The sequence below is a fragment of the Condylura cristata genome, unplaced genomic scaffold (assembly GCF_000260355.1).
Source record: "Condylura cristata isolate star-nosed mole 26May11 unplaced genomic scaffold, ConCri1.0 scaffold00016, whole genome shotgun sequence".
NCBI classification, from domain to species: Eukaryota; Metazoa; Chordata; class Mammalia; order Eulipotyphla; family Talpidae; genus Condylura; species Condylura cristata.
Window position 1 is genome coordinate 32,555,527 of NW_004567117.1, and position 11,345 is coordinate 32,566,871.

Here is an 11,345-nt window from a genome sequence, read left to right on the forward strand (position 1 = left end):
CCCCCGAATCCGCCCCCGAATCCGCCCCGAATCCGACGGCAAGCCCGGGCTCCTGCTCCGCAGCGCTGCTCAGGAAGCAGCAGAGGGTCTGTCTGGCACCGGGAAACAAGGGTCGCCGGCCAGTCGTGGCCGTCCACACCCCCCGAAGTCGTGTCCACGTGGTCCTGCACAGAGGCCGGTTCGGCGGCGTCTCCCGACCGGGCCGGCGGCTCCGCTCCCCGCGACAGGCCGGCCACGTGGTCCTGCACAGAGGCCGGTTCGGCGGCGTCGCCCGACCGGGCCGGCGGCTCCTGCGCGTTCCGGGGCTGACGGCGGCGCCTGGCATCCCCCGACTGCGGGGTCCGCGCCCCCACCCCGAGCACCCCTCGCTGTTTGCCGCAGAGTCTAGTCCAGCTCGGATGGGGACTCCTGCCGCGCCGCCACTCCTCTTTGTTGTTCTGGAGGAGTTCAGCTGTCCGCCCCGGCCGCGCGCGCGGTCTCCTCCAGGGCGTTGCATCTGGTCTCGGCGAAAGTTGTGGAAGCTTCGCCCCAATTTCTTTTCGCAAGCAAATTTTTGTTTTCTCTTTGTTTTCTTCCTGGTTGTGTATTCCGGCTTATGTTTCTGGCTTTGATTTGTTGACTTTTTGAGTAATGCGAGTGATGGCGGTGTGATCGAAACCTTGGGATTTACCTGGCTCCCTGCGCCCCCAGCCTTCGGCTCTCATAGAAGGGAAAGACCTAATTTGTCGCGTCGCTGGGACTACAAGTACCGAGAGTAAAATTGATGTATGGTGGAGGGCGGTGGCTCCATCGCATGTCCCAGATTGCTGTTAAGATTTCGCAGGCGAGATTTTCAAAGAATGGGTGTGTTAACTTGAAGTATTTTTCCTCTCGGATATAGATTTAATAAAAACCTTATTGAAGAGTAATTACTATTTTCCTCATGAAAATCCCACTGATTAAAAGCCACGAACACATTTTCAACTACTTTATTTTTAAATTCTTTTAAAAAACTTATTTCAGCGTTTGCATTGTAGTTTAAAGTGAAACTACCAGTTTTCTTTCTTTCTTTCTTTTTTAGGAATAAGAAATATAATGGGGGCATCTTTTAATTAGTTTGAATTGATTTTCTAACGCTTGGAGTCTTGGCTGGTACTTGTTAACAGCCTTTGACTTTGCCAGAATTAACATCCTTTTAGTCTCAGTGGCAGCTTGATTATTCGAATGTTTATAAAGCTAGTAGATTTGGTACACTTTTCCTGGCAGGAACAGCTTAGGCTTTCTAATAGAAAGTTCAAAAATGCATTCTTCGTGAAGTAATTAGATTTAGAACGTTGCATTTGAATAATTTTATTGCACGTTTCACAAGTGCCTTTGATTTGTTGTGCTGAGATGAAATTGATGCCAGCTGAAATCCAACACACGGAGTTCTGAATGTATTGTCTGTATTGGAAGATTCCGATATGGTTAGCACTTGGCATCTCAAGTTGTAAATGGTTGCTATAGTTAATATTTTAAAGTACAGCTTCTCATTAATTGTTCTCCTATAACGTCATACTTTTGTTTTCTTGAGTATGTTTGTTACAGATAATAATGCAGACAGGCCCAAGCGTTTTAGATTTGGAGTATCTTTAGGTGAGTGGATTGTGTAGGTTTAAATTGTTGGAATTAAAACTAAAAACTTCTCTAGAAAAAAATTGATTTTGTGAGTATGTTAATAGAAGTGGCTTTTCAGGTTTTTGGGTGAGACTATTTACTTTTCAGGTTTTTAGGTGAGACTACTTTAAGGCAGTGCCTAAGGAGAAATTTTTCTGTTAGCTAACTTTTCATTGTAAATCTTGAGTTTAGGGGGAAAACTGTGGAATGAAGATTGTGTTGAGAAACTTTGAAGTTTTTCTGAGTAACTCGTATGGATCCATTTTCTGATGACTGTGCTGTTTCTAGCATTTCTGCTTATATTAGGAAGCAACACATCTAATTTCTAAAAACTATGCTTCACTAAAGCTACGTTTTAATTTAGTTGTTTTTATGTTTGTATTCTATTTTTCTGTATTCTTCAGAATTCCTCCCCTCAAATTAAAGAGCAAGTATTAAACTAATATATGCTGCCCAGTCACGGCTCTCCAACTAGGAAACTGTTTTTATCTGATTGAGCAGTGTTATAGTAACATCATTAGACACTATTCTAATTGAGCTGTGAGTTGCGGAGGCCTCTGCTTGAGCGCTTAACCCTCTGTGATCTGCCTCATTCTTTCCATTGAAGATTTGTGTTTTGTCTCCTTTGCCTGTTTTGATTAGAACATAATCATTTTTCTTACATTATATTTTAAGGTACTGCACCTCTATTTGCTCATCTCTAGTACATGCCTAACTTTTATCATTTATCATTCAATCATTTAAGAGGGTATGGTTCTTTAAACATACCAGCCATTTTAGTGGTTTTAATTGTGCATACTTACTTTCTTCTTGTAGTTTAGTTATGTGTAGAATTGTTTTTTCTTTTGTTTAAGTGATGAGTAAAGGTGACTTCTTAGATGATGCTTAATGTATAAAACTTAAGTTCCTGACTAACACAGTTTCATTGAGATCACTATTTTCTACATTGAGTTAAAGCAGTTAGAGTAACATACCAGAATTAGTACAGTTTTGTTAAATTATCAAATATTGAGCTTTTTGCTCAACAATTTATACAATTTTAATTATTTTAAAATGAAAAATTCAGAGCATCTATGAATCTGTCTGGATAACATTCAGTTGAGCCACTTTCAGTGTGATATTGTCTGATTCATAGTATACCAAAACATATGCTTGATCATGAGTCATAGTTAGAACTTTTGGATTTTTTTTTCTCATTATGAAATGTGTAATTTTGGTGATGGAAAATGTGGCAGAATTCCAGTTTCTCAGGAACAAGGTATTTTAGGTTGTGTCATCTTGACACTATTATGTGGTGTGATTGGCATCTGGGAAAACATTTTAACCATGAGAGAGGATAAAACTCTAAGGTAGTGCTTACCTATATAAAACTAAGATGATGGTCAGAATCTAGTAAATGTAAGTCTTGATTATTTGGAACTGCAGATTATATGATAGGTCAGCTAGGTTGCTACCAGAGACTGATTATAAAATTACACCTTAATCAGTTTAAAGTTGGTGATAATTATGAATACCTTTAAGTGCAAGGTCTGCACCTCATTTTTTCATTTTAATGAGTTTTTTGTTTTTGTTTTTTTTTTGCAATTTGGAAGTCTAACTTTGGGGGATCATCTTTTATTGCTTTTTTTGCGTCCAAGTTAAAGGCAGTGATTCTCAACTGAAGCTGCACTTTGAGATCTCTCTAGGAGCTTTACAAAATTCTTAAGATTAACCACTCCCTCCCCCTCCAACTGTGGTTTACTTGTTCTGATTCGCAGCCACATTAGCGGTTTCTTAAGTGGTAGAGCTGCTCAGGTCTTTTTTTACTTTGGAACTGTTTGCTCGTGTCAGCTTTGCCTTTTATTTGCTGTGGCCATATACAGATGTACAATGTAACTTATGTCTAATTTGATGGGTCCTATGAAGCTGTTGCTACATTTGTTTTGCTTCAGCGTCTGTTCACTCTCCCCCTTGTCCCTTTTCTATCCTCTTTTTCTTCTCCTTCCTTCATTTTAAATTCATTTGAACTGTCTGGTAGAAAATTTGGGGCAGCTGTATATCCAGTGATATGTTGGTATATCATCACCATTCTAAATAAGAAATTGACCTTTTAAAGTACTGTAAAACGATTACTTGAAGAGACTGACTTTGCGTAGGTGCCAAAATTGCATCTACACTTACATGGAATTTGGTCTTATGAGAAAGTTAATCTGTTTGGACACCATACCATTTCTTAGCTACTAGTAAACTGTTCCCTTCTTTGATTCCTGAGAGGCAAGTTTCATTGAGTTAGCTTTTGCTGTCAGATGTTAATTTACACAATGAGTGAGATTGTGGCTCCCTAAGTCCAGCTAGTTAGCAGTTCTCTAGATACTATGTAGGTGATGCCATCAGTCCTCCACTTATAACACCTGTAATGTAATAGTTCTTGCATGCTGATCTAAAAGTAGTGGTATCTCTGTCTCTGGAAGAGCTATTAAAACAAACAAACAAAATATTCTTTGTCCAGTCCTCATGCCTCAATGCCACCCCAATTCAGAATGGGAATGGAGAGGAGGATGCATGGAAACTATAATAAAAGTACCTTTTGATTTTAAAGATTGTCTATTTAAGCATTCTCATCCTTATTTCTTCATTTGTTTTAATACAGAGTAGGCTTTACTTTGAAGTCATTGTGCTCTGTCAAACCCTAATTTGCATATTTAGATTTCAAACCTTAGGAATTTTTTGTCCTTTCAAGTCAAAATGTATATCTAATGTCAAACTGTGTTTTTATCAGTTATATTCACTGGTGGATTCTAGAGCATTTGATAACAATAGATTCAAATAGTTGAACCACCTGGTAAAAGAATGACCAGACATACTATATAGTTGGTGGGGTAAGATAAGCCAGGAATCATAATGCATAAACATATTAAATACATCTTTGTCCCAGATATCTCCCACTAAATTTAGTTGAATGCAACCTTTTAATATGTACAGATGTTAAAGCAGCTGGCTAATAGTAATCTGTTATAAAGTGTAAGCTATATCAGTAAGCTGACTTATATGCAATTAGTTTAATAAATTGTATATTTTCATGATATTGCAGTTTGTTTTACTGTCTTCTTGGTAATCTGTAAGGGGAAGCATGCAGATGAGGTCAGTACTTTGTAAAACTGCCTTGGACTCTGCCTTTTAAAGCTTTTTAAAGCTAGGACTCACTCTTGATAGCAGGAGATTCTGATACATTCCCTTTGGAAAGAATAAGCATAGATGACTTGATAGTTGCCTTCATTTAAAAGATTTCAAGAAATCTGTTTTCCAGTTACCAGTTACTAAAATTCACCTTAGTTTCCATTCTTTTAAAAGTGTTGACCAAACACAGATTCTTGGGAGTCCCCATAAGTCTTTTCTTTTAGGATGTTCATAAAATCAAAATTATTTTTTTCTCAATTGAAAAATAATTATTTAAAGTTATTGACTATCTGGGCATTTTTACATTTTCCCACTTATTTTCTGGTTCTCTAAACAGTTTGATTAAATTTGAATCCTAATAGGGCTCATAAAGTAGGATTGCTCTCTTAAATCTCAGGATCAGAATTATTTTCATAGTAAAATTTAGACACTATTTGCCCTATAATTGTGCTGACATTTGCCCACTGCAGATACAAATATTTGTTATGTATTTTATGTTCATACGTTTTTGTGTCTTATGTTACTAAATACTATATATTTTCATATTATATATTTATAAATACATATCTACAAAATATAAAGGAATTATTAGCATTTGCAAGATCTGTATAAGTCATTGAACCATTATTTTTTCAGATGATTAATGTGTCATGTTATTATATCTTGGATGGGAGATCCACTCAAATATAATACAGATCAGTGGACTTTTATAAATACAGAACCAAAAAGTTTATTGATGTGGTTTCAGATTTCAGATTGTAATTAACCTTTTAAGAATTGCCATTTGTTGAGTTTTGGTGTTGAATAAAAGATGAATATATACTGTTATCTAAGAAAGCTATTAAAACACTCCTTTTCATATTGCTTATCTGTGTGAGGCACATTTCTTCATATACTTTATTCAGAATAATGTATAACAACATACTGAATACAGAAGCAGATATGAGAATCCAGCTCTTTTCTGTTAGGCATTGAAGACATTTGCAGAAATGGAAACAGTGTTGTGATACTTCTTTGTTATAGATGAAGTTGTTTTTGTCAACATTTATATTAACACAAGTGGGTATATTATTTTAAAGGAATATAATAGCTAAACATTTTTCGTTTTAATTTATAATTTATTCAATGTCAATAGTTATCACTAACATATCCAGGCACTATTTAGAATTCTCAGTATTTAAGAGTGTAAGTAGGAGATTTGCGGCCAGAGACCTTAACAGGCTATTTCAAAATAACTAGTTATGTGTGTTATTAATTAGATTAATGTGTCATGTTATTATATTTTGGATGGGATACTGATTGGTTGCATTGTTTATGTGGTTTATATTCTATCCCTGCTATTTCTGATAAATTAATTCGGTTTTTGTTCGGTTATTACATACAAGTAAACATGTAGTGGTAAACTATGTTACAAAACCTTGACTTGGTCTGGCTGTAAAGCTGACTTCACAATGTTGGGTTTGGAATTACAGCTTTTGTCATCTCTACCCTCTTGATTTTTGCTTTCCTTCGTTACTTTTAGTCTCAGGTAGCTCAACTAATCTCAGCTTCAAGTTACTCAGGGAAGTTTTTTTCCTCTTTGGTTCCAACAGAAGTCCTGGAGCTGTGTCATAGACTTGACTTAGGCTCTTGCTTGTCTTTGAAGCAGCTAGTATGGCTAGTTAGGCTGGGAGTTGTTTACCTTCCCAGGTGGAGAGATTCTCATTTTAGAATCAAAGTAATGTTACAGAAGGGGGAATAATGCTGGCAGACCAAAACCAGCTGTGAATTAGAGGACTTTATTGATTCTTCTTCAAACTCTATTAATCCAGAAAAATGTTAACTACTTTTTAAACAAGATTACTTAAGGTGAAGCTGGTAGTTTATTGCTAAATTTGTCACATAGTACATTGTAAACATTATCACAAAAGCATTCTTTTCCTTGCTTTGATTAAATTGCAGCCATAGTATGTTTCTTTGCTTCCATCTCAGATGTTTGTATTATTAATATCTGTACACCTGATCTTTTATGCTCTTAAAGGTTCTTCCACCTGCCCACAGTAGGGCAAATCTCACCTTTCAGATGTCCCTCTGTTTAGAATCTAGACTGTAACTTGTGCTGTAGGCAGTTGAACTAAGCCTGCACACCTTTCACACACACACTCTATCGCCCTGCTTATAAGTTATACTTAGGATTTCTTCCTAGTGATATTTCACAAGACTAGATTCTTTTTACTTTAAGCTTAAGTATGTTTCTCAAGTATTCCCATAATAGGTACTTTATTGATCAAAAGATATATAGCTTCTAGGAAGTATATTTATGTGTCAAAAGTAAACAGACATAAAAAATTATGTATTCATTAACTAAACTTTGAATTTCTGTGAAAACCTCTCAAGAGAGAGAAACTTAACCAGTGGTTATCTGGTTTTGATAGTTAATAGATACACTTTTAGATCTGTGGTCAGCATCAGGTGTTAGCTTGTGATTAATAGCAAGGCTAGAGACAAAATACACAGTAGAACAATAGAACAAACTGCTGTCCTTTTTGCTGATTTCTGCGTCCTCATTAATCCCATTACTATGGGATGGTTTGTTCAATTAAATGATCTCATCTACTTCTTCTGTCAAAGACTTTCACATAGACCTGACTTATCTATTATATTCTTCAAACTCAAATTTAAATAAAATTGAAGTTGTTACTTACTTTTAAATCTTTAATATACTCTTCAGCATTTACATTCCTGTGTGGGAAATGTGCCATATTTCGATTGTCTTTTTTCACTACACATATTTAATTGGTTTAAAAAAATCCAGCTGTTAAAAAAAAAACAAACAAAAAAACGTCCAGGCTGTTTTGCCTAGAAATATCTTTTTGGTTCACTCTTCATTTCCATAATCGAGACCCTTATCATCTCCATTTCTTTTGTCTTCCCTGGTGCTTTTCTTTGATGCTCTCACTGTAGTTTTCTTTCTAGTAAACATGTAATGCTGTTAATTTCTCCTCTTCTTTCCTATGAACTGACACTAGATAAAACATTGCACTTGTATGCCTTTGCACTCCTATTCCATTGCTTTTTCCTGTAATGCTTCTACACCTGGAAAATTGTTACTACATCTGGTAGTCATTAGTACTATTCCACCAATACTATGATGACTCTGCTCTGGTACATGGCATTGTTGCACTTCTGTCTCTGTCCCCAATTGAAATTAAGCATTGACCCAGGGTTTCTCAGCCTTAGCACCATTGACATTTTGCTACATAAATTTTTGTTGTGGGGGTCTGTCCTGTGTCTTGCAGATTATTTGGTGGCAGCCGTGGCCCTTACCCACTAGATTCCCAGTAGTGTTCTTTCCACCTCCTCATACCCATGTGACAATCAGAAATGTCTCTGGACATTGACAATGCCCCTGGGGCCACAGTTGTCTTAATCCAGAACACTGCCATGGCCATATGATTTTGGTCAATCGGATGAGAGCAGAAGTGATAGTCAGCCTATAAAGGACAGTGTATGTGTGTCCTATCCTACCTCCCTTCTTTTAAGGGTGTATGCGTTATGGAGCCTTTGTTATCATAATCTCTGTGACATAACAGTGAAAGTGTGCCCATTTTGTTTGTAATGGACATATAACGTAAGCAAGAAATAAACTTTTAAGCGACTGATACTTAGGGGGATGGTTGTCCTTGCAACATAACAGTCTAACTTGATTTACACATCATGTTAAGATTTAGCTTACCTGTTGGCTTTCTATACTTTCTCACTTGTAGTCCTAAGTCACTTTAGTCACTTTAATACCTTTTTTTGTTTGTTTTTTTAATCACAAGACAAAACCACTCTTACTTGTCAGCTTTTTGGTAAATTTAAATCCTTGACGGACACAGCATCATGTGAATTCTATGTCCTATGACTTTAGCTGAAAGGTTGCTTTGGAATTCTGCATGAACCATGCAACACCATGCCACTGTTACCATTGGGATGAGTTCCTTTTCCCAGATTACTATAGTTTGATTAGGGTTGACACCAGAAGTCACTGTTTTGTACATATAAGCACATCTCTTGCCCAAAGAGGATTCAGTTTCATCTTGAGCATAAACACCTTCGATTTTTTTTTTTTTTTTAGATTTTATTTATTTTTATACCCAGAACTGGAGTACAGGCTAGAGGTGCAGGGGCAATGAGAGGATTCACCAGAGACAGAGTGGGGAGCAGAACAGGTAGATCAACGAAGTACACTGCTGAGGGGAGCAGCGGGCGGCTCAGGAAAGATCTGCCCAACCATGTGGATCTCCTCTAGGGCGGGGATCCAACTTGCACTAAAAGTGGCCACAGCTTGACTTAGCTTTGTGGTGCAGCACTCCAACCCGCTGCACCACCAAGGAGGACTCAGCACCTTTAATCTTAAGAAGAGCTGTATGCTTCCCTGGTCTTGGAGACCCCACTTGTAGCCAGCAAAAGTGACCTTGGACCACAGCCTTCCAGCCATACTTTCAACGTCCTGCTCTGTAGGACCCCACAGGACCCAAGATGGTATTACCTACCAACTTGGTAGCATCTTAAGTAATAATAGGTTTGCTCTTCCAGATCAGTGATTCTGTGGAATAAGTACTGCTTTTTAAAGGATACTGTGGAAATTAGTGGCTAATGGGATCCCAGGGATGCCATCTTCAATGTGAGGGACTCATGCCATTTTACATCCCACACACCTTCAAATTCCCCAGAACTTCATGTAGAAGGAAAACATGTAATTAGCCCAGAATCTAGTTCTGTTGTAATATAGACTCAATTTTTCAGCAATCAGTTTCTTTCTTTCCTTTTAAAAAATAATTATTTTTATATAGCAGAACTGAGAGGGGTGTAGGGCAGCCGTGAGAGGATTCACCAGAGATAAGAGTGGGGAGCAGAGCAAACAGATTGACTGAAGTATACACTACTAAGGTGAGCAGCAGTCCAGACAGGACAGGTCTGCTGCACCATGTGTGGGTTAGCTCCCTTGCTGGGAACTCAGGCATTTATGGTGATAGCCCTGAGCTTAACCTCTGGCCACCAGGGAGGCCCTTAATTCAGTCTTTTTTTTTTTTTTTTTTAAGATTTATTTATTTGCATACAGAGCTGGGGTGAAGGCCATCGTACTGGGGTGAGAGGATTCACCAGAGACAGAGTAGGGAGCAGAACAGGCAGATCGACGAAGTACACTGCTGAGGGGAGCAGCGGGCGGGTCAGAAGTCTGCCGCACCATGTGGTCACCTCCTGGGCAGGTGGGGATCGAACTCATGTAGAAGTGGCTTTAGCTTCTCAGGGCTGTGCTTTAGCCCGCTGCCCTACCAGGGAGGGCCTAATTCAGTTTCTTTTTCTTTTTTTTTTTAGATTTATTTATTTGTGCATACAGAACTGGGATACAGGCTAGAAGCTCAGGGGCAGCGAGAGGCTTCACCAGAGACAGAGTGGGGCTCAGAACAGGCAGATCTACGAAGTACACTGCTGAGGGAGCAGCGGGCGGGCCAGGAGAGGTCTGCCACACCATGTGGTCACCTCCGGGGCAGGCGGGAATCAACTTATGCGGAAGTGGCTCTAGCTTCTCAGTTGTTGTGCTTTAACCCGCTGTGCCATCAGGGAGGGCCCTAATTCAGTTTCTTAATTAAAGTTATGTCTGAAATTTTATCAGATGTTCACCATTTTGCCATCATGTTCTTTTGAGTTCCAAACAACACACCTGCCTTGGAAGGTCTGAATTTAGTCATATTAATATGATTCTGCCTATGAGTACAAGCATCTAGTGTCTTGATTATACTTCCTAAATTTGATGTGCTGCGTACTTTTATTGGAACCCACATTTTATTAAGTTTTTATATTATAATCAGGGCATTACATTTTTTTTAAGTTTATAGGTAAGTTGGAAGATTGTTTCAGTTGTTTCAGGGTATTTAATATAAATTGTTACAAAATAGGATATGCTCTGATAGCATTGAGAACCACTTTGATTGTGTACTACTTGTTTTTGTATCTAATACTTTGTACATAGTAGATGTAGTGGTGATGAAATTAGTCAATTTATGGTTTTTGCATCACCTTTACATAACTGTTGCATTTGCATTTGCATTTGGTTACCACACTAAGTTTGTAAAGTTGACAAGGCAGCTGTTACCCATTTTATACATGAGGGAATCAAAGATGTTAACTTGCCCAGTTACTGTGCTAGAGCTTTAATTAGAACATGATTTTTAAAAAGATTTATTTATTTATGCATAGAGAGTTGGGGTACAGGCCAGAGATGCAGGGGCGGTGAGAGGGCTCACTAGAGGCAGAGTAGGAACCAGAACAGGCTAGTAACTGCTGAGGGGAGCAGCGGGCGGGTCAGGAGAGGTCTGCTACACCATGTGGGTCACCTCTGGGGCAGGCAGGGATTGAACTATGCTGAAATGGCATTAGCTTCTCAGTGCTGTGCTTTAACCCGCTGCGTCACCAGGGAGGGCCTAGAACATGATTTTTTTTTTTTTAAGATTTATTTATTTATTTATTACAAAGTTTATTTTTACATCATTTTGCACATTTTTTTTTCCATCTCGATTGTAATCCCC

At 38.3% G+C, this 11,345-nt stretch overlaps 1 protein-coding gene across 3 annotated transcripts in view; it reads left to right on the plus strand.

The window, feature by feature from the left end:
• Window positions 1–454: 454 nt before the first annotated feature.
• The window catches only part of SMAD4 (SMAD family member 4), a 48,140-nt gene continuing 37,249 nt past the window's right edge, over window positions 455–11,345 (plus strand). For 2 of the 3 annotated variants that reach the window (XR_001145509.1, XM_004683909.2), the window contains exon 1: window positions 455–843. The gene's annotated coding sequence lies outside the window, so the exon portion shown is untranslated. Of the gene's footprint in view, window positions 844–1,541; window positions 1,615–11,345 lie in introns of those variants that run through there. The other variant, XM_012725907.1, reaches the window with a different exon arrangement.